Genomic DNA, 25,685 nt, shown 5'->3' with positions numbered 1-25,685 from the left:
TACATATCTAGGATGAGGGATCGGTTAAGTGTTAAAACGTTATGTGTGAAACAGACTCTGTTGGCAAGTTAGATAGTCGGATGGAGCTTGCAGAGCAGTAGAACCAAGATTAGGGCTGTGATGGCCTCGTGGACCAACTGGTCACTGTTTTGTTTGGGACCATGAGCCAAAGAACCACCAAAGAGACCATCTCCCATGAGGTGGCACTGATGTGAGTGCCCCTTTTCAAAGGACATAATCCATCCCAAAGTACGGAGCCTGCTGGGTTCCCCAGCACAGAGCGCTGTGACATTCGCTGTTCATTGGAACCACTCAGGGAAGCTTTTTAAATCTACAGACGCTCAGTTCTGCCCCACCCTGGCGGGGGTTTCGCAGCCCTGGTGGCTGTGGTTTATGGAAGCTGTCCAGGCGGCTCCAGTGGGCAGTCACCACAAGAGCCCTGCCTTCGCCCATCCTAGCTGGAGGACGAGTCCCCTTCCCTTCATGAATATTTCTTCCTTTGAGGGAACGCATTAATATGCCCTCTCCACCAAGTGTCTGCAGATGGTGACAGCCTAGTCATGCTGCAAGCTAAGAGAGTGGCGATTGTCTTCAGGCGAGGAGGGATGAAATCTGGTTTGTATTTTAGGAAGCAGGAGAGCAGGACTGAAGAGGGAGAGCCTGAGGGCCAGGAGACCAGTGGGCACCTGACCATGTCAGCTATCAAGGCCATGGGGGGAGGGGCCCAGGGATTGGAGGACATAAGAGTCTGAAAACATGGTTGAGACTGAACCGACACAAATGTGCTCACTGTGTCAGGAGGGGGAGGGCAAGGAAGAAGAGGGGGGAGGTGGAGCGTGAATATAAAAGATGGGGAAATGAGGTTAGGAGTGACAACATTAACTAAAAAAAAGACCAGCTGACTTAGGGAAGGAGAAGGAGCTTCCCTCTGCCTGGAGTGCCTGCCCTTCTTTCTGATCCACGGCCCTGGTCCATTAGACCAGGTACTGTGGGTGTGTATTGCAGTCATTTCTGTTTATTTCTACACTTGGAGTTGCGGAAGGGCAGGGTCTGGTATTGTTCCTTTTCCAGGCTCAGCACCTAGCACAGTAAGCAGGAAATAGGCACACAGCACGTTTTTGCTGAGGATGAGTGGCACAGTGGAACTGGGAACAGCCTCACTGGGAAACCTCACTGCTACCCAGTCAGCTTTATGACAAAGACTGTTTCACATAAAACAAAGTCAAAATGCCTGATTCACCTGGGCTGCGCATGGCTTACATAGACCATGACTCCAGTGACATCCTTGGGGAAGAAATTAGTGAGGAAAGGGTCTCAGGCTCGAGTCATCTCAGGTTTGGGTGCAGCAGGAGCAGCCCAGGGCCGACAGCCCTGACAAAGCCATCATCCCTGGTAGGCGCCATCTCTCAGAATGTGGGGCAGGAGGCTGAGATTGGGGGACTGGGAGCGAAGCCTGTGTCTGTCCTTGTCATGATCACAGTGGGGGTGGGGGTGACAGAGGACAGGGAGGAGCACGAAGTGAACTCAACCAGCTTTACCCAGGGAAATGGGGGAAATGCCACTCAGCTCAACGACAGAGAAGATTCGTGGAAGGGACCCAGGACGCAATGCCTACAGCAGTTGAGTAGCAATTTCCACGAGCACATAGAGACAGATACTACAGCTTGTTTTCAGAAATGCCATTCTCTGCTTTTCATCCCTGCAACACCCCTTTCTTTCCCAAGTTCCCTAGAATTACACACTGAATATGGCGAATTAATCAGCCAGTCAATAGCCAGTGGCGATCAGACAGCTGCTGTGTGTCTATCAGAGAGGAGTCCACCAGTGTACAAACGAGGGGTCACCCAGACCAGGGCCGTCCAACCTCAGTGTGCCTCAGGCAGAGTTTGACCGGACGCTCCATCCCACCTCTCCATACAGTTGCTTTCTGAGTAGTTTGATCTCTCCTGCACCAAGAAATTAACCGTGTCAGCTACAGTTACCTTTTTCACATAAAATCTCGCTGTGCCACTTGGTACTGTGAGCCATCTCCTCCCTCCCCACCGACCCACTCTGATTTTTGAGGAGATGGTGCTGGAACACTGTCTGTTAGAAGTATGGCATCCAGACTTCTTTGTGGGCCACGCTGAGAACACTTCATGTTCACATTTCTCTGTGGCTCCAAGGGTTAACTCCCAGTTTCAGGAGTCGAGGGTGGTTTCTCCTTCCACCTCTGTGAGCGGCAGTATCAATGGGTACTGACGTCCCCGGCCCTGCAGGTTTTCCTGTCCACTTCTTAGTTCTTCAGAGCAGTGGGCAGCGCAGTTCTGTGCTGGGCACTGGGCAGCGGGGTGGGGTGGGCACCACAGAAGGGAGAGGGGGGAGAAGCCGCTAACAGGGAAAAGAACGTTTGAGTTGAAAAGGAGTTGTTTTGGGAAAATCACTGCCTCTTGTTGTCTGCCCTGAGCTTTTGTGTTCAATGTCTGGATTCAGTCACCTCTGTACTAATTCCGTCTGGGAGCCTGCCCAGCGTTGGAGCTGCCTGATAGGTGCCGCTGCTGCCTGCGAAGGCCTCCCGCGGCGGGGAAGCACCCACCCGGACGCACGGCCCCGGAACGGGGAATCGACGCTCCGAGACGGGACATGCACACAGATGCTCAGAGCCTGGGCCTCCACCCCGCCCGCCCGAGAGCGCGCCGGGCTTCACCCGCCCACAGAGGCTGTGGGGAAGGACCTCGAGGCCGGGCAGGTTTGCTCCGGAAAGAGCGGAGGGCAGGTATGTTATGCGAAGGGCAAGGAGCCAAGGGCCCTGGTCCAGAGACCTGGTGAGGGGCACAGCCCGGGGGAAGGAGAGACGGGAGAAGCTGCCGCACTAGGAGACGGAGGGTAAGGGAATTTTTAGACATTTTCTGTGCATTATGACTAGAATCTGTCTTCAGCATTTTCAAAATAAACTGCAATGAAGACTCGAGTTCCGTTTAAGTATTTAGGGGTAACAAACAGATTCTTACTCCAAACGTGACTGCACGCGGAGGACGGGCCATGCGGCAACTCATCGTGTGGGTTACAGGAGTGTCAACAGCATGACAGAAACTGCCTCTGAGTGAGAGCTGCCAGGAATGTGGCGCCGGTTGGAGAGGGGTGTTCGGGGGGGGAAAAGTGGGAAAAATAAGACTCTCATAATGGTATGAAGAAATCAGGCTCAATTTGTCCATCAACCTGTCCTCAAACACTAAACTCTGTCGTTTATGGAGCAATGACAATCATGAAGGAACCCCAAGAGCCTAGATCGCCTCTCAGTAAAACGACCTCTTCTTGTTAAACGTTAATTCGTGGCTTTCTCTGCAGTCAAAGCAGCAATGCTGGCTCCTGCCCACCCCACTCACATGCTGATTGGAGACACCAGGGAATGAGGGTGAGGGGAGGCTCATCTGCTGGGGCATCACACCTTGTAGGGCATTAGGGGTCTCCTCCTGGCAGTTCATCTGGATGAACCCACCATCTGGAGGGCTAAAGGAAGCCTATGAAAGAACAACTCTCCTCCCTTAGGGTTTATTAAATCATTAACAAATTACCAAGGGTGAGAGGTTACCTTCGAGCAAAAAGAAGTGAGCAGTTCCCAAAATCATCACTTAGGGTATTTGAGGGAAGAACCATTTGAGAGTGATTGGAAAGGAGGGCAGAGATGAGCCCCAGCGTTTACTCCATAGCTCCAGCTTCCTGGCTTTGAAAACTGCACGCCTGGGGCTGTATCCAGCCCCTGGGGACCAAAGAGCCTGTCTTATCCCCAATGCCACATGCACACACCCCACCCACCCACCCACCTCCCAGGCAGACAACTTGCCCCAGAACTCTCATCCCCACACCCCTGCCCTTCTCAAGGAGGAGGAGAGAATTCTTCCACTCCAGGGGATGTCATTTTTGTCAAAACATCCACAACAATCCTGCCTCACACTAATCTCAGCCAAAAGAATGGCCCAGGGAGCTTTGCATGTGCCCTAAGATCCAGGGTCAAGTTTCAGTGCCCAGTATTTAAAACTGTATGATCATCACAATCTCTGTTAAACTCGGTGGTATATATACACAGATAAAGATTAGAAATTTAATCCATATCTGCGCTAGAGCTATTCTTATTTTCTCCATCAAATAAAACATTTATACTTTCCCAGTTTTCAGCCACAATCATTTGTAACTTCTACAATTAGAAAACTTCTCTTTAAACTGTAATAATAATTACAAGTTACAGGTTTTTGCTCTGCCCTTGTGTGCCCAAGGGTAATGACCTCTTTAAGCCTTGGTTTTCTCATCTACAAAGGGAGAAGGCTGTGTGTGTAACTTTCTCACAAAGGCCTCATTCAGCACCAATATTCTGGAAATCTGTGAGACATTTGATTTTAAGTTAAACTAATTTAGCCACAAGAGAGCACAAACCTTACAAACTTTTAGGAGTCCCAATTATATTTGTATCTAACTTGACAGAGAAAATAAAATTAGACTTGGCTTGACATAAGACAAAATCATTTTAGGTACAAATTTTATTTTCTCTTTGGGAGAATTTAATAGAATAGAATAGAATAGAATAGAATAGAATAGAATAGAATAGAATAGAATAGAATAGAATAGAATAGAATAGAATAGAATTCGTTTGTCAGACTTTGTTAAGGGCCTGTGATGTTCCAGGAACTCTATCAACCGTTGTTGTAATCTTCACAGCAGTGCACACCGCTATGGGATTGGTGTGTTGGTAAGGTAGTGCTAGCTGCTGTAACAGATAGAGCCCCAGCTACCAGTGGCTTGCTACAGGAGACATTGGTCTCTCACTCATTTGAAGTCCAAAATGGGTATTCTAATTGGGGTAGAGGGATGCAATCTCTGAAGTAATGATTCAGGGCTAAGTATCCCCCATCATATGTCTCTGCTGCCTCCGAAACACTGATGATTAGATCGCGGTTCTAAACTGCCTTAATCTGGCACAGGGTTGAAAAGCATGGTGGTTTTATTAAGGGCCAGATTTGCTAAGTGGGCCTCATAACTCCTGCTCATATTCCATTGGCGTCCTCAGTCACATGACCTGCATCACTGCCAGGAGGGCTGGGAAATGCAGTCTCACTGGGTGCCCACGGTACGGTAATTAGCTCAGTCTTTGCCTCCACAGGCATTACCCCGTTTTGAAAATGTGGACACTGAGGCTTTGCAAGTAAGTGGCAGTTCCAGAATTTGTACCCAAGACCCTTGATGGCAACACAAAGACCACATTCCCATAAACAGCCAATGGACTGTAACTGAAGGCTGCGGTGGTGGTAAGGGAAGGAAAGGTGACTCATTGGGGATGGGCATTAACCTTGCCTGCTGCAAGCTGTGGGGGACAGAGGATCAGAGAGGCTAAGTAAACTGCCAGCCAGCAAGAGGAGGCGGGGCCTGCAGCCAGAGGACCAAGGCCGCAGGCCGCATAAAGCCTGCAGAGGAGCAAGCCGTGCAGGCGTCCGGTATCTGTTACTAAAGCAAGCAAACTGTGGCCAGCGGAAAGTAGATTATGTCTGTGAATGTTATTTCTTAGCCAGCCCAATTGTTATATTGCCTGTCATTTTTATTTTTTGCGTAAAATTGAACTTTATGATTTTATGGTAATAAAATTCTTTCATTTATACCATGTTCCTACCCACTAAGCTTTCACTAAGATATACTCTTTGACGTTACAGCTATATACTTTGATTAAAACAGTTACAGATTCATCTAATTCCACATTCAAATAACTGTCTTGATCAATTTTTATTTTCCATATATTTTTTTTGATCCATTATCCCATTTCTCCATAATGGCTAAGATAATTTGCAATCCCTGGCATTTTGCTCTGTGTGTAAGTGCTGAGCTATATGTTTAATAGTGGTGCACATCAGCCTGGCTTGATCTGTGTTGTTCTTCATTATTTGCAGCCTGATTAAAATCATGAATCTCTGAAGTATAACTATTTTCAAGACTGTTTTCTAAATTATGTAAATAACTAGCCTGTAATTAGTTAGCTATCTTCTTTGATGAGCTTCCATTCAGGTTCAAAGTGTGTTCATCTGTAGTTATCCGATTCGAGGTGTGCTGATCTGCCAGGCAGGCAGGCATCTGCAGGAGGTGAGCCTCTCCGGAGACGTGCCCTGTCAGCGTCCTGACCGAGCTGGCCCGGCCACCAGCCTCCTCGCCAAGCTCACTCACACGCGCGCCCCAGTCCTCGGGTCTGAACAACTCTTTCATGAAATGCTAACGGTTGAATCCTGTTTCTCCTGACTACTTTTCAGGATTCTAAGTTTGAGATTCTGTGTTTCTTTTTCCATATTCTTTCTATCCCTGCCAGGAAAACTTTTCAGATCCTTCTAGAGAAATGTTGTATTTCTCGCCCTCACTTGACAATCAAACAACTAAGCAATTTCCCCCTAATAGACAGGGTTCTTCTTTCCCTCAGGATACGAGCTAAGGCTTCCAGGCCACCTTTGGAAGGACCCAGTCATCGGTCCTGTCCTTGGCGGCCTCCCTGTGGGATGAACATGTTTAACCTGGGTTTGAATCCTGGCTCTGCCACCTGTGAGCTGCAGGGCAGTTCATCTCTCTGAGCCTCAGGTTCCTCACTGGGAAAATGGGGTAATAAGAGTCCCCTTACAGCTTTGCCATGAGAACTAAGAGAAGGTGCTGTATGTCAGGTCCTGCAGTGTTCCTCAGAGAAGCAGGGTATGTAACAGTCACACACCCAGATTTTGGACCAGAGCCATACTCTAACTGCTTTTCAGTGACCTTGAACAATTTACTTAATCTCTCTGGGTCTTAGTTTCTTCATCTCTAAAATGGACATGGTGATAGCACCGATCTCATTGGGTTGTTTTGAGAATTAAACGTGAGCACTTATTGCTGAGCCGGATACCCAGTGGATACTGTGTTCTTAACTATTATCATTCTGGACCAGTGCTGACATAGGAAACACCCAGGAAAGCTAGTTTCCTTTCTCTCCCACATCTTCCTCAGAGAGGCCCCAGGGTTGGGTGGAGGCTTATTGCCACCTCCTCAAACTTGGAGGGTTAGAGTTGGAAGTAGGCATAGGACCAGACCTAGCTTCTTGCTCCGGCTCTCCACAAACAAAATGATAGACACTGAGGACGACCACTCCCTGCTTGTTTTATCCTGTTGTAATGGAGTGTTGCAGCAGGGGTCATCTTTGGATTTTCATCTTGACTTTTCCACCCCTGCCCATCACCCCAGTGTCCAAGCCCAAAAGCTTCAGCCACTGATGTGACTTTCTGGAAATCTGATTGACTGCAGATCTAGCTGGTCTAACTCCTCACTCAGTATCTTTCATTTTGTTTGTCTTTTTTTTTTTTTTTCATCCCACAAAGCACCCTCTGAGGCTCAAGACAGATCAGCTGCCAAACAATATTGACTCTGTGACACTATGGATCCCGCTAAGCTGTGGCCTGAGTGCGTGACGGGAAGGTCTCTTCCCCAGCAAAGTTCTTCTGTCAAGTGAGCTGCGATTGGTTCCGGAGCCAAGAAGAAAGCGCCCTTGCTGATGATTAGACACTCAGACCAGAGAGGAAACCAGGGAATGGTTCCTGGAAGAAGAATCTTGAGCTGGATTTTAAAATAAGATTTAAAACATCTAAGGGGGAAGAGAAGGTGTCCGGTCAGAGGAAGGGACCCTATTCACATTGGCTATTAGGTTTTCATGCCAAATAGCTCACATATTGGAATGGAACTCCACGAATCCACAAAGACAGGACTGCTTATGGCAATGGAGTTTCTTTGGGGGGCAATGAAAAAATCTAAAATTAAATAATGGTAATGGTTGCACAACTCTGGGAATATACTAAAAACCACTGAATTGTATACTTTAAAAGGGTGAATTTTATGATATGTGAATTCTATTTCAATAAAGTTGTTATTTAAAATATAGGAGAATAGAGTCCCAATAAAATCCTATCATGATGAGGTCTCTGCTCTGCTGTTCCCTGGGGTCTTGGGAACTGCCATTAAGCAGATGTGCTGTTGATACAACATCACAAACCATGAGGATAAGCGCAAATATTCATTAATGATAACATTTTTTTAATAATCTAGCTCAGTTCTCAACTGTGTGTGATTTTTGTCCCAAGGGACATTTGGCAACGTCTGGAGCCATCTCTGATTGTCACAAATTGGGGGGTGCTGCTGGCATGTGGTAGGCAAAGACCAGAGATGCTGGTAAACATCCTACAATATGCCAAACAGCACCCCAAAATGAAGAATTATCTAGCCCCAAATTTCAGTAGTGCCGAGGCTGAGAAACCAGATCCAGCAGAAATTCTACAGGATCCTCTTACCACCTCTCTCTTACTGCAAGTTTTATTTTAAGGTGCTAAAATGAATATCTAAAACAATTCAAAAGTTTTTTTTCCAAAGAAATTTTTTTCTATATATAAATGTAGCAATAACATCCTACTTTCAATTTGTTCCAGATTCACAAGGAAAAGAGGCTTTTCCTGTAATTTCCTGGTTTATTCCTCTTTTGAAAGCAAAACTAGGCAAAATCTTTATAGGAATATGGTATTTTCTCAGTTTTCTCTCCTACAAAATTTAACAGTTTGTAAGTTTAATTCTATTTTTCTCTGAAGCTTCCTAGATTTTTTTTCTAGGCACAAAAAAAAAAAAAAAAAAACCCACTTTACCTACCTGAACAACAACAACAAAAGCATGTTGCTTTTTCCTTTAAAACAACATTTAGAAGAAAAACACCTCATTGGAAAAACAGAATGTATGCTCATCTTTAAAGGGATGCCAGGCCAGGAGGGAGAATCTGACGTCCTCTGATGGTGGAGGAAAAGGAACCGGAGCTTTGAGTTTGTCGAGTTTGACTCTCAGCTCTGCCTTTGCCAGCGTTGGCCTTGGGCAGGTTGCTGTTCTCTTTAAACCTCAGTTTTCTCTCCTACAAAAACAAGGACTTAATGTCCATCATTTCAGGTTACTGTGAGAGTTCAATGAGATCTTACGTCAGTGGCCCTAAGCCTATACTCAGTGATGTCCCCATGCCACAGAGTAGTCCTTGCCGTGGTCCAGTCTAGACCATCCATCCGGCCTGCAGTATCCCACCCACCCACGCATTAGGAAATACAGGACCTAATGGTACTTTCTAGAGATGTCATTAAGAAAACGGATTTGCCATCAGGGGTGAATGTCATTGTCAGGCCTAGAACAGGGGTGGTTGGTGATGGTTTCTGTCACCTCTAAGGCCTGGAATCTTGAGATACTACAACAGTCCTCCCCTTCTCTGTGGTTGACAGGTGTCCCCTGCTACATCTACTCTCAACTCACGTGCATTGTGGCTCTGGTGTCCTTAGTTAGGAAGTCAGGTCATCTGTGGAGTACCTTCATGAAAGGGGTATTAACACTTGTTGAGCGCCTACCTAGTGCTGGAACTATGCCAGGCATTTCACAGGGTCATCTCATGTGATTCTCTGCAGTAAGTAACCATGGTCACGATCGTGACCATTAACTACTGCTTGATTATGTGCGAGGCACAGTGGTCAGCACTTGATATGTGTTGCCTCATTGTAACTTGACAACAGACATATGAAGAAGGTATTAATATTATCCCCATTTTACAGGTGAGAAAACTGAGGCACAAACAAGTTAAGTCATTTACTCACGGACACAGGGAGGGGAGTCCGCACATGCACTTGTGCACTGGGAGGTATACACTGCACAGGGAGCGTCTGCTGCCCCCACCTCACCTTACCCTCCACGGTGAGAAACAATGAACCTCTTTTGCCTTGAGTTAGCATATTTGGGATACTGTCCACAGATCTAAGGTTTCAGGACCCAGTCCAACTGCCTCTAGTTGGAGTGTGGACTTGCGTTCTCAAACTCAGGCGCCAAAACTGACAAGTCAAAAGCATACATTTCAAACTTGAATAATACTGAAGCCTCAACATTCAAAGCACTTTTCATTTTAAAATGAAGCAGCTATACTAGTTTTCCCTTCCCCAGGGGTAGTACAGAGTCCGTGCTGGGCCGGCTCACCCCGGGTTAGGATCCACAGTGCCGTTCTCAGCACTTCGCTGCAGCGGTGTGTCCTGACCTGCATCCCATGAGCGACCCCAGGGGAGTAGTGAACCGAGGTCTGTATTCAAGTGGACCCAAGAGCTCTGCTCTACTTCCAGCCAATTCTCTTTCCTTCCAATAAGTCATGTTTGTGGGTAATCCTAGATTTAATTTGTCCCCTCCACACCTCCCAGGCCACCTCCTAGGACAGCTCTGGGCTATAATTATTTCCCATGCTCAACCCAGAAAATAGAATGTAGGTAATGGAACATACCAAACAGCCCAATATTTCAACACATGTCACAAAAGTAGAAAGAACCAACCGTCCGTCAGAGACCCACCCCAAGGACGTTTCCCGCTGCCGTCCTCCCATCTTCACCTCACTCATCCTTCAGGAGAAGCAGCTCCAATGCCCCCCCCTCTGGGCAACTTCCCCATCACCCAGGATCACAGTAGGCGTTCCCGCTCCGATTCTCCTGGCACGTCACCCTGACAGCAGCTCCCTCACCTCCTGTGCCTTGAAATGCCGGTGTCGATCTGTCTCCTCCACCAGATCGAGCTGGGGGCAGCCACCAAGCTTACTTGTCTCTGGCCAGTCCCTGGAACAGAGTGGTTAGTGAAGGCCTCTGTAAGAGAGGGAAATAGGGAAAGGAACGGGAATATACAAGGGGAAAGGCAAGGAAATGTTGACGTTTTCCACAAAGAACAGGTGGCAAGATAGTCACATCCAAGAGCTGTCACAACAAATTACCACAAACTCGGTAGCTTAAAACAACAGGAGTGTATTCTCTCCCAGTCCTAGAGGCCAGAACTCCAAAATCAAGGTGATGGCAAAGCCACACTCCCCCCAGAGGCTCCGGGCGGAATCCCTTCCTGCCTCTTCCAGCTTCTGGTGGCTCCTGGCTTCCTTGACATGTGGCCACATAGTTCTAGTCTCTGCCTCTGTCTTCTTCCTATTCTGTGCCAGTCTCCTTCTCCGTCCTCGTTGGATATGGGCCCCCCCCAAAAAAAAATTCTAGGTGATCTCACCTTCAGAGTAACTTAATCCATTTGCAGATTCTGTTTCCAAATAAGGTCACATTCATAGGTAGCAGGGGTCAGGATTTGGACATATCTTTTTGGGGGACACAATTCAACCCACATCTTCAACAGCACTCTCCACTCCTACCACCACCTGGGTGTTCCCAAACTGAGAACCCTGTTCCGAGACTTCTCAACTTTTTTCACCTCTCCGCACACATACATAGAAGTGATAACATTTCAACATCTGGAACAAGGATGCAGCCACTCATGGCCGGAGGCCACCACAGAGGGGACCTGGCTGCCCTAGGCTTTCCCCACGGCCCTGAGCTGAGGGAGTCATTATTGTGGCACCCCTGTGACCCATTCCCAGCAGCTGTAGCCCACCACCCATGCTCTGTAAACATGTAGGAGTCATAAAACTTGGGGTCACCACCTCTAATCTCATACTCCCTAAAGCTAGCAGAAAACTCAAAACAGTGGTTTTTTTTCTGGGAGTCCCCTTTCTTCCTCTCCAGCATCCACCTCACCGGAATTTCTCGCTCTCCTGTCCTGGCCTCTGGGCAAGAGAAACAAGGCAGGTCCGGTTCCTCCTTTGGCTGTGAAACACCAGAAGGGGTCAGGAGCTCCCCTTTGCCTGTGACCTCTCTCCTCCCAACTGGCATGGATCTCCCCTTTGAGGTGGGAAGTCCAGTTTCAAGTTTACACTTCTTGATCTCCTTTTGTGATGCCGGCTAGATGTCTAACTGCACACAGGCGTACCCCAGACCCCAACAGGACGGTGACCTTTGCTCTCTCACCTCTGTGGGCAGGGGTGGGCTTTCCTCAGCAGTTAGGTGCTCTTTTTTTATTTTTATTTTTTTTGCCTGCATTCTTGAGAAAAGGAAGGTACAGTTTTCCTTTATGAGGAACAATTCTCCCCAGCTCCAATACGGGATTCAGGAAAAGGCAGTTCCTAGATAGAATTCACTTCACATCTCTATTTTGTATTCTGACAGCGATTGGAGTGTAATCTGTCCTTCCTGAAACACCCTAATCAACCAACTTGGCTGAGTTCTTTCCTAAACAAGCCCCGTGCAGCTTCCAGTTCTTTTCCATAAGAAATAACAAATTAGCTGCTTTGTGGACTGCTGGTGAGCCCGAGACCTTTATTCCGTTATTAGGCGCTCCCTAGCCTCCGGGAAGCACTGCCCAGAATGTCTAAAACGGTCTACTGTCGAAGTTCATTTCATTTCACCTCTGTGCCCGCTTCCGTCGGTGACCTCGAACACGGGCTGTATATCAAAATGTTACCAGAAGGGAAACAACTCATGAATAAGATGATGATGATGATGATGATGGCAAAGAATCCAATTCATTTAAAATACCCACATTTATTTTCAGATTTAATCATTCATTCTTTCATCTGTGCACGAATGATAGATAGACAACTGCTGGCTGATCTTAAAGATTATCAGTTGTATTTTCTAGAAATATATTCTCAAACCTGCTGCGAAATGTTTGTGGCTTAGCTGTCCATTATCGAATGAGAAGGTAATTTTTATAAAAAAGAATTTTCTGCAGAGGATATTCAAACTCTCCTTTGCAGAGTTGGGGAGGCAATTCGGGTGGGTAGAGTCGTCCGCCCTCCCTGGGCTCACGTCTCTGCGAAGACCCTGACAACTCTGGGAACTGGACAGGGCTCGTTTGCAGCTTCAAAGACAGGAACCATTTAAATTCACGGCCTTGGTAACAGCCGGACGTACGAAACTGGTGATGCTGACATTTCGCCCCTTAACTCAGCGATGAGTCGGAGCACACACCATCACAGTGCCGAAATCTTCAAGGGATGACTTCAATATTCTTGTCTGGATTAACACAGGCCATATATGTTTTTCCGATGTCCCATGACCTCTCCAGGGTAATTAAATGATTTATCATCCAAATGGGGACACTCCAGAGAGTGAAAGGAGCTATTGTTTCAATTTACAGGGAAAAAAGGCAAACGGGGGCATAGAGTCAATCCTCCTCTTCCTTCCCCTGCGATCCCCATCTTCTCCCCATCTCATCTCTGGACACCGCCCTTCACCCCCGGTGAGCTCGTGGGCAGCAGTGGTCACGGGGGTGGGAGATGGATGTGGGTGCTGCCGTGTCCACGGCACCTCCCCTGCCCACATTTACATTCCACCATCATCGATACCTGAGGCCACACAAAGATGGCTGAACAGTGGCCTCAACAGGAACGTGCGTGGCTCCCAAATGCATGTGGAAAACTCTTCTCTGTCCTCGGTTGGCTCCTGATCGCCAACACCTGCCTCACTGCGCAGCTGCCCACCTCACCCCACCGGCTCCTTCACCCCATCTGCACCGTGGGATCCAGAAGACCCACCTGGCTTCAATACCTACAGCGCTAGGCAAACAATACTAGCAACTCTGTGGTCAACCAACATTTAGCTTTGATGACGGAAATAGATTTAGAATCATAGATTCGGGAGAACCCTGGGGATCCACTGACCTTAAAGAAAACGGTTTCAATCACTTAAGAATACATTTTGTTGTGAGAAATCGTCTGGAGATGGAGCTTCCCGGCCTATTTCAACAAGTCTGCTCCCTTATTTGCCAACATGAGCCACCAGCAACTCCTGTTTCACATGCTCTGCTTTTTAGGATGTATCTCTTTGTAGGCCAATGTGGAGTGACCTCTGGGACGACCCTGCTCTGCTCTTTTCATTGTAGCCTTTAATCGACTTTCTTGTTCCAAGAGGTTTCATAGTCATTTTTGGTTACATAGACCAGCGATTTTCGACTCGGTGTGACCATTTAGTCAGGGTCCTCTTTTCCCTTAGCTTGTCAAATAAAAAAATGACAACAGCCAACATAAGAGCTACCCAGTGTGAATGAATCAAAATTACACCTACTTTTCTTGGTCAGATCAACAGAAAATATATTTTTTGGTGTGTGGCAGAATGTTAGTAACTAGGTAAAGTGTGCCATGAGACGAAAAAGTTGAAAATTGCTGGCTTAGACTCTCAGACAGATGATTTAGGAAGGATAGTTTTCCTATCTGATATTTCTAGATCCTGGAAATGGGACTGAGAATCATAATCATTTGGGTTTTCCACAGAGAATCCTCAGCGCTGTTCCGCCTCGCTTATCCACAGACACCCCTTCACCTCTTATTTTTAAATACGCATTTCACATCCAGAGAGTTCAAGGCAGTCGTGTCCTGAGTGTCTTCCCACTTGGCCTTCGGATTCTAACCCCTCCTCTGGTGTACCAAGGACACGCGGTTTCATTACTGCGTCTCTCTGCCTTTATTAAACCAGTTAACAGGGAAGACATCTGAAAGTTAGTTGCAGATGGTAAAGAGCTGTAAGAATCGTGTCTTGGGAGGACACCCAATGCCTTGTGCTTACTGTGTACTCAATATATTTATTGAATTGAGTTCATTTCAAGCCCAAAGTGTTATTATTTTAAAATGTTCAAACATGTTTGCAATGTCTGCAGTGAAGAATCTTCTATCACTTACCCTGAGATTTGGTATATTTAGGAAGGTTTTGCTTATGGACCACTCTTATGAGATACATTGGACAGAGTTCTTGCAGTGGGTGTGGTGTTGGGGGAGGGGATGGTGGCTCTCATGGGTCTGAATTCCATCCTGATGGTGCTCAGCTCCGTGACCTTAAAGTAATTACTTTACTTCTCTCAGCCTGGTGTGCTCATTCATAAAACACAGAGCATAAACCAGAATCATACTCTAATCTCTGTTCGTAAATTCCACAATTCTATTCTTCTATTCAGGAAAATAATGCATTTCCTTAAATTCTTTTTTTTTTTAAATATTGTTCATGTGAAACATTTTTAAAATACAGAAAATTACAAAAAACAATAAAACAACTATTTACCATTCACCAATATATAACACATCTTAAAATTTTGACATATTTTCTTAAAATTTTCTCTTCATAAAAATGAAATAAAACAAGACAAATATATTTGAAATCCTGTTTGAAGACTTTGTTGCTTTCTTTCCGCTTCATCTATCAAGACTTTAATACTGTCCTAAGATGGGCATTCTTTTTGTTTCCATCTTTGTTTTTATACTTTCATAATATTTGCAGATGTCCTTAAATTCTAATTAGTATGTTCTGTGTGTTTTAAAGTTTTATATAAATGATGTCAGCTTATACTCTTAAATTCCTCTTTCTTCTCACCTTAACTTCTGAGAGGTTTAGGATCAACACGATTATTGATTTGGCCTGTTGAAATTCTGTTGAGAGTTTATCTTACATATCAAAAGCCTTATCTTATTAATCATTTCTGTTTTCCTCTTGGGGGTATATTTTGATTTATATTCAACTTCATTTAAATGTTTGCTCTTCCTTTTCAGGCTCTCTTTTTTCGTTGTTGTTGTTGTTGTTTTGGGGGTTTTTTTGGTATGTGCCCCTAGCGGGAACTGAACCCGGAACTCTTGGTCCACAGGCCGACGCTCCAACCGCTGAGCCAAACTGGCCAGGGCCAAAAGTGTGCACACTTAAAGAGAAAGAAAAGTTCTCATTCAAAATTTCAGAACTTTAATACTAAATTAGAATAACAATTATAGAAAATTATACCATTTTGTAGTGCAGTTTCTCCAAAGAATTCTTAACAACCTCTAGCCACTTGTCCTTTGGAGAGACAATTTCTACGGGGTGCAGAATAAAAAAGAATGGGTTCCTTTAATTTATAACCAGTTGTAACCATTATAACCAGTGTTTTTTAGGAAGGCTCACAGAAAAGATTGTTAAACATGCAGATGAACTGGTGAATTTCTCACGCTTATTCATCCACATTGTCTCTCTTACAAGGTAAGCACTAGGGAACCCGCTGTCTTACAGAATGCAATAGAAAATACCAGCATGTCATAGAAGTCCTGAGGTAACAGTGATGACAGTCACTCTTCTGGATATAAGGCGCTAGGGAAGAAGGACTGAAACAAATCTAGACAAATGTTAATCTTTATTTGGACTAAAGTCACATACCCTCTAATTATCCGACCAAAAGAAAATTAGAGTCAACATTATTAAATCCCCTTCAGCTAAAAATGGGTGGGGGTGAGAATGGCCACTTGCTTTGGAACATCTCACATTAATACCAGAGTACAAAGCAATAGTCCAACATCCAGTGGAAAAGATAATTTCCTGCATTTCATAAATGTTGCTGTTGTGGTGTACTGAGAGTCTGCGCCATTTGGTCAAGTTATATAAGTCAATGAATGGTCAAGCTAAGGCTTGGACTCTGATGGAGAGACTAACTTTAATCATTCAAAGATCTTGCTGTCAGGGAACAGAAAACATTTCTAAAGGAAATGAATTGCTGTGCATCTGAAATAAGGAGCGAATTAATTCTCCCTCCGGGGAAGATCTTCCGGGTTGGTAGATGTCCACCTGGGAAAATGGTCCTTTTCTAAGGTCTGGAGAGACTGGAGGCATACAAGAAAACTGAGATTAGTATCCAACAGCGTGTGGCAGACCGAAGCACCTAGTTGTGATGTTCAACTATGTGCCATCCCATATCTGAGACTCCAAAATCAAAATTCAAAAAGGAAAGCCTCTTTGAACATCTTTCCAGCTTACTAAGAGAGTACAACAAAATGCCCGAGGGAGCCAGATATGATGAAGGGAATTTCTGAAGCGTGAGAAAACAATCTTTACACACAAGGCACTGTTACTGATTCCTGGAAAATAACAAAGTCCAACGTGAAATGCAGACCTTGGTATATTCCCCTTCTACTTTCCCAAGTTCTTATCATTCTTTACTGCACAAAACCAGCATTTCTCGCCTATTCTTCACTGTTGGGAAAACATATCTTTTAAAAGATTTAAATATTATATTGATTTAATCTCTTTCTACCATGACCTTAATAATAGCTAACATTTATTGAGTAGGTTCTTCATGTAAAACACTGTGCTAAGCACTTTCCCATATCATCTTCCGAATCACCTGTCTAAAGTGGCTTTGGGGCATGGGAGGGTAGCTAGAAACCCCAATGAAACTCTCCCTAAGCAAAAGGGTATAAAGAAACAAAGACCACATAACAAAACATCCAAGCTTTGCTTTAGGTGTAGCTTGACGCAGGGCTCAATGGCAGGACCCATTTTCTTTCTCGCAGTCCCCTGCTCCACTTTCTCTGGATCAGCCCTGTTCTCCCCTTGGCTTGTGTCTCATAATTTCAAGGTGACAGACGCACACCTGACTTCCTCTCAGATCAGGACTGGAGGGTAACGTCTCTGCCTCTATTCCAGCATTGTCAGCACCACTCTCTGGTTCGGAGGGGGTCCCATGGTGACCCCTGCAGCAATCGCGGAGGCCAGGGAATGCGGAAGGCCGCTCTCTGAGAGGGAAAGTGAAGTCCCATCCAGAGCAGCCGGGCTGAGAGCAGGAACGGGGTGATTCCCAGGGGAAAATTCCAGAAGAAGGGTAAGTGGATGCTGGAAAAATATCTGATACAAAATTTAGAAAATAGGACAGAAAGGTTGAAAATATTCTGGGTGAGGAAAATAATATAATGCAGAAGCATGGAGGGACATAAACATGGTTTCCATATGAGGAAACAGATCATGACATCTGCAGAATACAGCAGCTGGACAGGGGACAACATTGGATTGGCAGGATATATCCAAGTTTGGAAGGCTTTCAACGAGACCTAGGTGTTTATACTAGATTCAATAGACAATAGAGTCACTGTATAGACTTGGAGAAATAAGATGAAAAAATAATTGTAAGGAAATGGGCTTTCTGGAATGCTAGAAAGTTGGATGCAGAGATGCAATTCAGAGATGCCTGGGTATCAACTCTACTTTCACTAATGCCGCACCTATGGAGTCATGGACTTACTGATGCTGAGTTTGGCACATGGACTATTTGTGTGATTTTTCTATAATCCTTGATATTATTTTGATATAATCCTTGATGTTAAAAGAATAAGGTTTTAATAAGAATTGGGCTTTCATGATCTAGAATGAACTAGACAGTATTGCTGGCAGCTCCAGGGCCCCATTAAAAAGTCCAGGGACCAGAAGAAGCTACACAAAGACATGCTCTGTGTGCTCCTCCCCCCATGGCCTCGCTGATTGCAATACGATTGTGTATCTTTGGCTATTTAACAGAACTTAATAAAAACATACACCTGACAGTAATGCAGGGGAGTCTGTGGTAGGGAGATGTATGTGTGTCTGAGGAAGGAACTTTTCTGCCCATCCACACTCGGACAGCAACGTCACAGTCAGTGTCAAAAGCAGAATTGGCACAAAGACCTCCTGTTCCCATGTTAGACTTTGGAAGTGATGCTGAGAGGTCAAAGGAAGGAAATAGGAGCAAAAAAAAAAAAACCTGGGTTAAGACTGCACAATCCTTAATAGGAAACCATGACATTTTTGAGGGATATTCTGAGCAAGAGACATATTTGTGGAATTTATCTGTTTCTATATCTCCAACAGGTCAGCCCAGTAGATGATTCTGAAAGTCATTTCTCAGGGTAAGATGTTCCAAGGCATCATTCTCTGGCTTCCCTAAATATGCCAGTGATGGCACGGGGGGAATTGGAGATCTCCAAGGATGAGGGAAGATTGTGGGCCAGGGGGGCTTCTCTTCTCTGTCACCTGGGACCACAGAGTGAAGGAGCACCCTGAGTTCCCACCATGCAGAAATTGGAAAATTGCTGAGGTTTTGGAAGTATGAAGGGGCATGTGGAGCTAAAGACCAGTGCTCACTTGACGGCTACCACAGGAGGAGTGAGGAACCAAGGAGGGATTACGTCAGTTCACAAGATTTTAAACACCATCTTCACTGATCTTAAAAAAAGGTGGCCAGGGAGAACACTGGTCCTGATTTTAACTGTGAGAAATTGTTTCTAAAGGTGTGTACAAATAGTTCCCCTACCATGTACATCTGACCTTGAGTCAGATTTGGACAAATGTTCTAAAAACCCTGGGTTAAATTTTGTGTTCTGAACTTTCACATTTTGCTTAAATGGTGACATAGCGTTTTGTTTAGTAAAAGGATAAGCAATTAGCCTTGGCTGGGTGGCTCGGTTGGTTGGAGCGTCGTCCTGTATACCAAAGGTTGCGAGTTTGGTCCCTCGTCGGGTATGTATGGGAGGCAACAAATCAATGTTTCTCTCTCTCTCTCTCTCTCTCTCTCTCTCTCTCTCTCTCTCTCTCACTTTCTCTTATCAATAAAAAACATATCCTTGTGTGAGGATTAAAAAAACTAAAAATAAATATAAGCAATTGCTCTTGAAAATTCTACATGAAACAAGTGTACACATGTAACTGCACATGGTAGTTTATTTGTGTGACGGGGCTCAATGCTAGAGATGAGAAAGAGTACAGGGCTCACTTTCAGGATGTTCATGGTTTCCAAGAATACTGACTTAAAATGGTCTCAAGACAGTTCAGGTAAAGCATTAAGTATCTAACTTTGGTGTTTGAGACATGTTTCTGTTTGGGGCATAAATGAAGTTACTGGATCAGAGCCAGCAGGGATAAGGGGGGCTGGCAGTGTGCCCAGCATCTCCAAAGCAAGAACTCTTAGGAAAAGAAGTGTTCTTTCTTTTGAGTCACCTTGGAATCTTGGCTTGAGGTCATTCAAGCTAAGGAGGGTGATTAGACAGCGGTACCTCCCTCCTTTCTTCGGTAAAACATAGGGAGATGCTGTGGAAGGTGAATTTTATACAAGTTGGGGGGACTGTGAGATGGACATGATTAAACAGAGGGTATAGTGCTGAGCCCAGGAAGACAGAAAAAATCAGGGTTTTTATTAGAAAATGTCTTTTATGGAGAGTATGACAAAGGGATGAGATAGGAAATAGAGATGCATGGAGAGATTGTGTGCGTTACTTGGGACACGAACATAGGGGACAGAGCCAGCAGGCAGGACTGGAGTGGGGTGACAGCCCCTGGCCTATGACCCCAGTAGAACCAGCCTCCCATATCCACCCAACCTCCTCATGCCAGAGAAACTGAGGCGTGGCCCAGGCCGGACCTACCCGAGCTAAATGAGCCTAGCAGTGCAATGGGGTATGTCCCCTGAGGCTTAAATAGAAGAAAGAGATGAAATTGCAGCTTCCAAAGGAAAAGAGAGTTCAGGGGAGAAAGCTGCATGTTCAGCAGTTCTGCCCTGAGACCTGGGTGAGATGAGCGCCCCTGGGCTCCACTTTAGGGAGCCCTGAATATTGGTTCACCAGTGTATTGTCTGCTACACACTGTCTGATAACAACAAATGAAAAAAAAAAAAAAAAAGGATCAGGGGATGTATTTAAGCCAAATAGATTTGTAATTAAGTCCTCAGACCAAACTATTAAAATATCCAGACAAAAAAGAATATAGTCATAGTCAGAAGGTGTCCCTCCCCATGACCCTGAAAGGCTGCAGAAACAGACAATGTCCAGGGTCCCCGGGGCAATGACTCTGTTTGGAAGACAATGGTTTTCAGGAATATACGTGACTATTTCTTAATGGGAAGGCACAGTGGCCCGGGTATCACATTCTGGAATGGTGAATGGACTCAGGTCTGAAGTGTGTGCGACAGCAAGAACCGGTGGGGACTTGGGTATGTGGACAGTGTTTCCAACAGCTGTGGTCCCCCAGGAAATCTTGGGTCACAGGAAGCCACCCAGAGATAGCTCATTTCCTCCTGCTCTGGTGTCCCCCTCACATTTCATAAGACTTGGTATTCTTGGCTGATAAAACCAGAAACTTCATGTAACCTCACGGTGAATGTGAGGGTGCTGGGGTGGGGGAGAGAGGGATGGGGGACCCTGTCCAACCCACTTGACACCTCACATACCTTATCTTGAAAAAAAAAGTTCAGCTAAACCAAACAAGCAGGAGTGTAATTTCTGGAATGAGAAGTCAGAAGGCTCTGGATTTCATCTTCGATCCACTTCAAACATCACACCCACTGCCTGGAGTGCTTCTGTTTCTTTGACTGGAAAGTAAAGTTTAGCTGACAAATCATTTTCATGTATGTCTCATAGGAGGCTGTGAAATTTAACTAGAAGACATTTATGATCTCTGATGAGAGGTACTCATTAAGTGTAATTGTGATCATTACCTGCATCTATTTTAATTTTCCTCATTTTAACGATATATAGATACATCTATATATATAGAGAGAGAGATGGCATGATGTGGACCACGAGAGCGACACTGTCATTTTTACCCACTTGCCCACGTACATCAGCACCTGTCCTGTGGGTATTTTGAAGCCTCGGACCCTGGGCACGAGGTCTCATGATAAGCCTAGATCTTGCACTCCTGTAGGTGGTACTTTCTGGCAAGCATAACATCTCATTCCAAAACAAATGTGCCAATAGTTGGCTTGCTGCGGGTACAATTAGTCACTTTCTCAGAATGAGGAGCAAAGGGCTAATTGTTCTGCAAGTGGACAATTGCTGCTGTGATTATTAGTCTCTGTAATTTTTCATCCATATATAATTGCATATTGCGGATGAGGAGCGCTCGGGCTGTCTTCCTGCAATTCTGCCCATGAGGCTTCTCATTGTTACGCTCGGGTTTTTTCCACTTGTATCAGTCACAGTTGGTTGTGCTTTTCCATGATTGTCCTTTTTCACTTCGTAAAATATAAATGCAAAAGCCGTTTTTAAAAAGTTTTTCAGAACAATTTAAATACTGAATCAGCCCTCTAGTCATTTGGTTTGTGTTAAATGGAACTTGCGTATTTACAAAGGCAAGTTTCTGGCTGAAGTTTACAGAATCAAAGAAAAGAATGAAGCTGGAAATTTCCCCTCAGCTCCCATTATCTGCCCTCCCCATAGTCTCTGCCCTTCGCACAGCCTCCAAGAGCAGGATTCATGGTCTCTATCTGGAATTTCAGTGTTGTGTCTCTAATTTTAAAATGTCCAAACCTTGTGTTTTCCCAAACTCAACTCAGGAGTTCCAGGCCCATCACGGTGGCGGTTAGTTCACTGTTAGTTTCTTTGGACAGGATGGAACCAAACCTGTTACCTCTAAGTTTGTAGCCAGAAACCATCTTGAGAGGTGAACTAATCTGTTCTAGGTTTACTTGTGACATTTTCTGTAAAACGCTTTTGGAAGCAGCTGATCTTTCTCAGGACGCATTTGACCGGAATCTACTCAGCTTCATTTCTCCCACATCCCCAAGCCCTTCACGTCATGCTAGAACTGGATCTGGCTGGTAGAGAGGGCTCGCTTCCTTCCAGTTGGCAGGGATGCCAGAGAACTCGTGCAGAAGGGCAGCCCACTGTGCCCTGCTCCTGGGCATGGCTGCTGTCCTAGACAGACCAGTCCCCCGGCACCCGCGGGACTGCAGGCTTCTCTTCAGACGAAAACTCTCAACACTCAAGAAAATTCTCTTTCGCCTTGTGAACTCTCATGACTCAAGAAGTCATAAAGTTTGGTAATGCTGAGAAAGGCAAAATATATAAAGGATTTGGGGAGAATCATGCCATCAGGCGATGTTTTGATTTTTTTTTTTCTCTTGTTCTGTCACTGGTTCCAAATAAAAGTGAAACTCACTGACAGATATAATAATACCTGCTGAAGTTGAGAAATAGGCTCCAGTGAAATTATTTGCTATTAAAAGTGAACCTGCCTGTACACAGATAGCAGCGTGCCTGCAAATCTATCTGGCAGCCTCAAAATAACCTCCAGCTGCTCCCTGCCGTATGACCTCTAAGAGCTGCCACCTGAACCGCCCCCCATCTAAGAATGTCAATAACCATTGCCCAAATCATGCATTGCATTTCCAGTGCCAAAATCCCCCTTTCTTTGTGCTCAGAGTGAATAGGATCCTAAATGGGCCACATTTGCTTTCGTGAGGGTGCATTTGCCAGTCGGCCGGGTGCTTCAACCGCATTGATAAAAGGGGTGGTAAACTGAAGAGCCTTATTTTTGTCCCTAATGTTCACCCCAAAAGGAAATGTGCTCCTTACTAATAATAGAGGACGTGACCAAAAACATTGAGTATATTTATGGGTTCCTAGATTATTTGCCAAGGCTGATATTTCTATCAGAGCTCCTTCAGAAAGGCTAAACCAGTTCACCTGTGTCACTTGCCCTGCCAAACGCCAAGGTCTGGCCGTTTTTGTTTAGGAGATGCAACTGAGGACCGGCCTCTCCTCCCATAACCCGCAAACCCAGTGAACACACAATAATGATAAGAACTAACATTTACGGAGCTGGGAGCCAGGCATTAGCACTTCACACGTTAATTCATTTAATCCTCACAACAGCTCTGTGAGGTAGGTCCCATTAGGATCCCCACTCATCAACAAAGAAACTAGAACAGACACAGAGACATTAAGTACCTTGCCCAAGATCACACAGCTGGTAAGTGATGCAGTCTTGGAGACACTGCTCTTGACACTACCTGACCACCTCTGTGTGGGTGCCGTTCTGCATTTTAAGCAACGTAGACTGACCCATTGCCCTGCAGCTGGTGTCAAGAGTGTGGGGTGGAAGAGAAGGGCAGTATTGGCTCTCCCTCATCACTTAAACCGGGGCTCCCCAAATGCCTCCTGCTGTCCCTTAGCTCATTTAAGATTTGGCTGGATGTCTGGCTTCTAAATCAGATGTGCCCAAATAAATCTTGGGCCCTGGTCCAATACAGGCTCTTCTAGATTCACTTAGAAGTCTCTGAGTAAATTCATAGCAGAGCACGTGCATTAGACAGACGAGCTCATTATCAGATTATGTGTCTAAAGACATAACAAGCAGCACACAGCAGCCATCACACCACATTCAGAGTCATCAGGCATTTCTCAAGGACAGTCACTGACCTCGGTGCTCACTGGTAACCTCCATGCGCTGTGCGCGCTGGCACACAGGACAGGGCAGATACGCCTTGTCGTGTGCTCCGATCGCCCGTGGTTTGGCCCATCACCAAGTACCATATAAAAATGACATTTTTTGTTAATCTTGATCATTTTAAAATAAGTTTTCAGAAGCTGTTAGGCCTTGTAGTAATTTGGTAGGGACTTGTTTGTTTGCAGTTGCTGTGTTTTAAGCAAAGCTGATTTTTTAAAAATTTATTTGTTCTGATAAAATTCTTATTCCTTCCTTTTTAATGCCTTCAGCAAGCTCTATATAGGCTGAAAATAGAATTTGGCACCAAGCAATATTCTATAACATCAATGCTTTCCTTGTGGGGAAAAAAATGTCACAGGCAACTTTTTTCTACCCTCAGTTTTCTACCCTCACTGAAGCTCAGGAAAATGCACACGGGCACCCGGACGTGTTCCACGCGCTGTTCTGGGCAGACGGCCAGGCGGTGACCCTTCCCTGCTCCTGGGTCAGTCAGCCCACTGTCCTGGCTGGCGCCCACCCAGCTCTCCCACTCCCAGCTCAGAAGCGGATCAATGATATTCCATGTCAACTGGTAATTTAAAAAATGGAATATCAGAAATAAATTTATTTTACAATATAATAAAGCTGAAAAAAAAAATCTGATCCAGATGAGGGACAACAGGCTTGGGAAGACTTTCTTCCTAACCGAGTGAAGAACAGCATCACCCAGGGCTGTTCAGAGTGGTTTTACGTTTTTTAGTAGTGGGTTAGTTTATGGTATTTTTTAGGCCGTAGAATGTTTTTTTTTTCCTCATCAGAAGCTTGTAAGCAGTATATAAAACATCTTTTTGGGTTTTCTTCTCATAACTAATACTGTTTCCCTTCGGAGTAATTAACCTAAGGAGAAACCAGCAATCTGCCTTCAGCTTAACCTTCTCTGGTTTCCAACGAAAACCAAAAGGAGAAGAATCCAACATTTGGCCAATGGCCCAGTCAAGCACTTTTCTTGCCAGGAGAAATTTTCAATCGGTGCTGCCCCTGGTTGGGGGTGCAAGGGCTAGAGATGTGGACTTTGAGCAGCAACCCCCGTGTTCGTTCTGTCTTTGGCTTCCGCCTGGGTCCTGAAATGACTGTGCTTGACCGCAGGCCCACAGCTCAGGGACGACTATTTCTTCTCCACCACCAGCACAAGGCTGGGCTTATCCAAAAGGCAATTTCCAGCAGTACTTTAATTAAATGTTAACCTTTCTGTGAAAAATTATAAATTACATTAGAACATAGACGTCAACCATCGACATTTGAGACTTGAGCTGAACTTATGTCATATTTCCAATAATAAGTGTTGTCTACGTGAGATGTTGGTTCAAAGTTCAAAACCTTGATATCTAGCATGTCAAAGAGAGATGCTGGCGCCACACAGTGAGGCCTTCAGGGAGGATTTTCAAAAAGGTGACAGATTTTGACCAAAATTGAAGGTTACTTTTAGCCTGAAGATCAGTTTTCTTTCCATTCTCCTGGGCCTCCCAGGTGCTTGAGGAAATCTTAATAATACCGGACATGTTCACAAGTCAGACTCAGTCAATTTGAGAGTCAAGATCGATAACGGTCTTTTCCCTTTCCTTAACAAGCTGATGGAGAGCCCCTGACTGACGTCCCTTCGCCTCTGCGTGATGATACTGCTGGTTCTAGTCTCCCAAATGCCTTTCAATCTGCTTACTGGTGAGAAATGGTTTCCCTTCCGTCTGGCTGACAGATGCCATAAACTGCACGTTACTTTGTCAGCCCTGAAGTCAGGGCATCGATAACTTCCATGGGGACAGAGTGGATGATAATCTCTTGGCATAA

The sequence above is a fragment of the Molossus molossus genome, unplaced genomic scaffold (assembly GCF_014108415.1).
Source record: "Molossus molossus isolate mMolMol1 unplaced genomic scaffold, mMolMol1.p scaffold_m16_p_8, whole genome shotgun sequence".
Lineage (NCBI taxonomy): Eukaryota > Metazoa > Chordata > Mammalia > Chiroptera > Molossidae > Molossus > Molossus molossus.
Note: the sequence above shows the minus strand (reverse complement) of the source record.